The following is a 5,961-nucleotide window of genomic DNA, read 5'->3' as shown; positions in this document are numbered from 1 at the left end:
AACTGATACTTTTTAATTCCCTCTACAGTCATTCACCTGTCTTGTCTGTACAATGTGTTATGGTCATTTCAATCTGACCAGTGACCTGTCTAGAACTAGAGACATTAATAATCATCCCTAGTCACCTTCCAAGCAGTGGCAATTGTCAACACTCCCTTCATATCAGTAGTTTTTGAGTATGTGATACTTAGTCAGGTGATGGATTTCAATTCTCAGTGTAGGGCTGTGTGATAAGAAATAGTCAGGTTCTATAACATCAACATAGAAAATGTCAGTATAAGAAAGATTGCCCACTATGTGTTTTCTTACCACCACCACCCAACCTCCTCCACCATTTAAAGCTATTAACAGCTATTCTTATTAGCCCCATTTTACAGATGTAAAAATTGAGGTTGAGAGGTTGGAAAAATTGACTATCAAACATCAGCACGTAATTAAGCTCTCATCTGTCTGATTCCAGGTCAAATTCAAGGATAATGGGAAGACTTTACATTCTCTCAAACAAATAATATTACAAGAAGGAGGAAAAAATAGTGCCAGCTTCATATCTCCATGCAATAAACTCAATGCCTCCTCAACTTGTTCTCAGCATTTTAGTGAAAAGATTTATTCAGGATTCCCAAGCAATTTCAATAAAAGTCCAACTGGTTTGAAAATTTATATCTCAGCACTAAATGATAAAGATCTTAAAAAGCACTTTTAAACTCACATTGATATAGTAATGGCATCATTGTATTTACAGGCTGATATGGTGTGAAAATAGGTGTATCTTATGGATACAATACTTCTTACCAATCACATGGAGCTAATCATCAGATTAGTTAACCTGACTTATGGCAAAACTCATCCTGACTTTTGCTGTGTAAAAAGGAGAAAGGCACAAATCAACAGAAAACTAGAGATGACTTAGAAACAGGCATATCTTCAAAATGCCTAATTTTGGTGAGTTGTGCCTTCACCATACTTTTCAGCAATATAGCTTTTTTAAGTGATTTTTTTTTTCCTTTGGCAAAGAAGAGATAAATGAGTATATGAATAAAGGAAAAATTAGGTACTGGAGAAATGAAGACTTTCCAATATACTTTCCATCTACTAGGTACAACATAGTTACTTGTATAGTTAACTGCTCTCCCAACTCTTAAAGCCATAACAAGATTTATTGTTGAATACTGAAGATGAATGATACTTGAAGTTACACAAAATGTCACATATAGTGTTGAGACCGGCTAGACAGGCAGGGTTTCTGAAAGCGCGATAGGGCAGAAGAAAGAGAAACAAGACACAAGAATCCAGAGAAAAGTGAGGATCGGGGGACCAACACCCAAGGGCTCCAAGGTGAAAGTGCCGAAACTGAATCCAAGCCAATTTTTTATACTTTCAGCCATGAAGGAAAAATATGCGGGGAGTTAAGTTAAAACTCATGTTGCCTTCAGGGCCAAAGAACAAAGTGATCATTAACCACTGAGTAACTAAGAAAGAGTAATCAGTAACAAATCATAACTAAGACTAATATTCTTATCTATAGATTTCCCACCAGAGTCATAAAACATGTGACTCTGAGATGCCAGTTGAGAAACAGTCTGGGGTCGGTTTTCTGATGCTCGGATCATATCATGTTTTCAAGATTATGAACTGTTCCCTCTGGACTTGTTCCAAGGGTCTCGTGCCTTATAGCATCCAGTTTACCAGTAATTATAAATTTCTTTTGTGGCCCTTGCTGGGGCCTGCTTTTCTTTTATTCTTCCTGTCTCCTACATATAGCAGGTATCGAACTACTGTCATTTAAATAAATGGTAAATTAACTTTCTTGTTTCTGAATATTGACCCACTGATTCAAATTGTCTGACTTTTATCATGGAGAGTAGGAGTAGTTTCATCATAACATCCATTTGACCAGAATACTCCATTGGAGGTTATATATTTTTTTCACCATTTCCAAATTTACTCACTGCCAATAATAATCTACCTTTGTCTTTACTCTCCTTTTAGTATAGAACTGCCTTCATATTTAAACCCTAGTTATTCTTCAAATCCCATCTTAATCCACCTCATCTGAGAAATCCAGTGAACATGCTGTTTTTAACATATTAAGTTATTATATCATAACCTATTCCATTCATTAAGCAATCTTTCGCTGTTGACTTACAGTGTCCATCATTTTGCACATAGAATCATTTTTTAAAAGAAAACAAACCATCTACTTTAAGAAATGGGCAAAATAACTTGCTAAACATTTTTTCCAAAGAAGATATATTAATGCAAATGATCAATGAGTACATGAAAAAATCCCCAATATCACTAATCACTAGGAAAAGCAAGTCAACACCATAATAGGATCAGTTCAGTTCAGTTCAGTTCAGTCACTCAGTCATGTCCAACTCTTTGTGACCCCATGAATCGCAGCATGCCAGGCCTCCCTGTCCATCACCAACTCCCGGAGTTCACCCAGGCTCATGTCCATTGAGTCAGTGATGCCATCCAGCCATCTCATCTTCTGTCGTCCCCTTCTCCCCCTGCCCCCAATCCCTCCCAGCATCAGAGTCTTTTCCAATGAGTCAGCTCTTCACATGAGGTGGCCAAAGTACTGGAGTTTCAGCTTTAGCATCCTTCCTTCCAAAGAAATCCCAGGGCTGATCTCCTTCAAAATGGACTGGTTGGATCTCCTTGCACCCCAAGGGACTCTCAAGAGTCTTCTCCAACACCATAGTTCAAAAGCATCAATTCTTCAGTGCTCAGCCTTCTTCACAGTCCAACTCTCACATCCATAAATGACTACTGGAAAAACCATAGCCTTGACTAGATGGACCTTAGTTGGCAAAGTAATGTCTCTGCTTTTGAATATGCTCTCTAGGTTGGTCATAACTTTTCTTCCAAGGAGTAAGCATCTTTTAATTTCATGGCTGCAGTCACCATCTGCAGTGATTTTGGAGCCCAAAAAATAAAGTCTGACACTGTTTCCACTGTTTCCCCATCTATTTCCCATGAAGTGATGGGACCGGATGCCATTATCTTCATTTTCTGAATGTTGAGCTTTAAGCCAACTTTTTCACTCTCCTCCTTCACTTTCATCAAGAGGCTTTTTAGTTCCTCTTCAATAGGATAGCACCTCACAATATAATGACAGTTATCAAAAACAATTCAAAACTAGAAATGGCAGCTGTTGATGAGACTATGGAAAAAAGGGAACACTTGTGCACCATTGGTAGGGATGTAAGTTGGTGCAGCATTACAGAAAACAGCATACGGAGGGTTTTAAAAACCAAAAAGATAGCTATCATGTGATCTAGTGATCCTACTTGTGTGTCTATAACTGGAGTAAATGAAATTACTATATCAAAGAGATATTTGTACTCCCGTGTTCATTGCAATATTATTCATAGTAGCAAAGTGACAGAACAAATGTTCATCAGTGGATGAACGGATAAAGAGGATGTGGTGTATATATATTTTAACAATCTAATATAATAATAATACTGCAATTAAAAAAAAAAAGTGAACTCATAGAAATAGTGGAATGGTTGTTACCAGGGGCTGAAATGTGGGGGAAATAGGGAGAAGTTGTTCAAAGCATATAAACAACCAGCAGTAAGATAAAAAAGATCTGAGGAGCTAATGTATAGCAAGTGTGCTAAGTCATTTTAGTTATGTCTGACTCCTTGCAACCCCATGGACTATAACCTGCCAGGCTCCTCTGCCCATTGGATTTTCCAGGCAAAAATACTGGAGTGGGTTGCCATTTCCTTCTCCAGGGGATCTTCCTGACCCAGAGGTTGAACTCTTGTCTCATATCTGCCTCATTGGCAGGCAGGTTCTTTACGACTAGTGCCAACTGGGAAGCCCCAATGCATAGCATAGTGAGTATAATTAACAATACTGTATTATATACTTGAAAGTTGTTAAGAGAGTAAATTTTCAATGCTATCATGATACACATAAAAATATAATTATGTAAGGAGATAGGAGTGTTAACTAACTTTATTGTCAATCGTTTGCAATATATCAGTTCAGTTCAGTCTCTCAGTTGTCTCCGACTCTTTGCAAACCCATGAATCATAGCATGCCAGGCCTCCCTGTCCATCACCAACTCCCGGAGTTCACTGAAACTCACGTCCATCGAGTCAGTGTTACAATTCAGCCATCTCATCCTCTGTTATCCCCTTTTCCTCCTGCTCCCAATCTGTCCCAGCATCAGAGACTTTTCCAATGAGTCAACTTTTCTCATGAGGTGGCCAAAGTACTGGAGTTTCAGCTTTAGCATCATTCCTTCCAAAGAACACCCAGAGCTGATCTCCTTTAGAATAGGCTGGTTGGATCTTCTTGCAGTCCATGGGACTCTCAAAAGTCTTCTCCAACACTGCAGTTCCAAAGCATCAATTCTTTGGTGCTCAGCTTTCATCACAGTCCAACTCTCACATCCATAAATGACCACTGGAAAAACCATAGCCTTGAGTAGATGGATCTTTGTTGGCCAAGTAATATTTATGCTTTTCAATATGCTATCTAGGTTGGCCATAACTTTTCTTCCAAGGAGTAAGCATCTTTTAATTTCATGGCTGCAGTCACCATCTGCAGTGATTTTGGAGCCCCCCAAAATAAAGCCTGACACTGTTTCCACTGTTACCCCATCTATTTCCCATGTAGTGATGGGATCAGATGCCATAATCTTAGTTTTCTGAATGTTGAGCTTTAAGCCAACTTTTTCACTTTCCTCTTTCACTTTCATCAAGAGGTTCTTTAGTTCCTCTTCACTTTCTGCCATAAGGGTGGTGTCATCTGCATATCTGAGGTTATTGATATTTCTCCCAGTAATCTTGATTCCAGCTTGTGCTTCTTCCAGCCCAGCGTTCCTCATGATGTACTCTGCATATAAGTTAAATAAGCAGGGTGACAATATACAGCCTTGATGTATCCCTTTTCCTATTTGGAACCAGTCTGTTGTTCCATGTCCAGTTCTAACTGTTGCTTCCTGACCTGCATATAGGTTTCTCAAGAGGCAGGTCAGGTGTTCTGTTATTCTTATCTCTTGAAGAATTTTCCACAGTCTACTGTGATCCACACAGTCAAAGGCTTTGGCATAGTCAATAAAGCAGAAATAGATCTTTTTCTGGAACTCTCTTGTGTTTTCGATGATCCAGCGGATGTTGGCAATTTGATCTCTGATTCTTCTGCCTTTTCTAAAACCAGCCTGAATATCTGGAATTTTACAGTTCACGTATTGCTGAAGCCTGGCTTGGAGAATTTTGAGCATTACTTTACTAGTGTGTAAGCTTCCTGGGTGGCTCAGAGGTTAAAGCGTCTGCCTGGAATGCAGGAGACCCAGGTTCGATCCATGGGTCGGGAAGATCCCCTGGAGAAGGAAATGGCAACCCACTCCAATACTCTTGCCTGGAGAATCCCGTGGAGGGAGGAGTCTGGTAGGCTACAATCCATGGGGTCGCAAATAGTTGGACACAACTGAGGGACTTCACTTTCTTTCTTTCTTACTAGTGTGTGAGATGAGTGTAACTGTGCGGGAGTTTGAGCATTCTTTGGCATTGCCTTTCTTTGGAATTGGAATGAAAATTGACCTTTTTCAGTCCTGTGGCCACTCCTGAGTTTTCCAAATGTGCTGGCCTATTGAGTGCAGCACTTTCACAGCATCATCTTTCAAGATTTGAAATAGCTCAACTGGAATTCCATCACCTCCACTAGCTTTGTTTGTAGTGATGCTTTCTAAGGCCCACTTGACTTCACACTCCAGGATGTTTGGCTCTAGGTGACATCATGATTATCTTGGTCGTGAAGATCTTTTTTGTACAGTTCTTCTGTGTACATAGTTTTTTGTACAAGTTCTTCTTGCCACCTCTTCTTAATATCTTCTGCTTCTGTTAGGTCCAAACCATTGCTGTCCTTTATCAAGCCCATCTTTGCATGAAATGTTCCCTTGGTATCTCTAATTTTCTTGAAGAGATCTCTAGTCTT

At 39.5% G+C, this 5,961-nt stretch overlaps 1 non-coding gene across 1 annotated transcript; it reads left to right on the top strand.

Moving 5' to 3' along the window:
* Nucleotides 1–5,269: 5,269 nt before the first annotated feature.
* TRNAS-GGA (transfer RNA serine (anticodon GGA)) lies at nucleotides 5,270–5,341 on the top strand. The gene has a single exon. It is a non-coding gene; the product is annotated as a tRNA-Ser (tRNA).
* Nucleotides 5,342–5,961: the final 620 nt, after the last annotated feature.

Source organism: Ovis canadensis, chromosome 3, assembly GCF_042477335.2.
Source record: "Ovis canadensis isolate MfBH-ARS-UI-01 breed Bighorn chromosome 3, ARS-UI_OviCan_v2, whole genome shotgun sequence".
Lineage (NCBI taxonomy): Eukaryota > Metazoa > Chordata > Mammalia > Artiodactyla > Bovidae > Ovis > Ovis canadensis.
The sequence above is the reverse complement of the archived record's forward strand: the minus strand, read 5'-3'. Positions and strand labels throughout refer to the sequence as shown.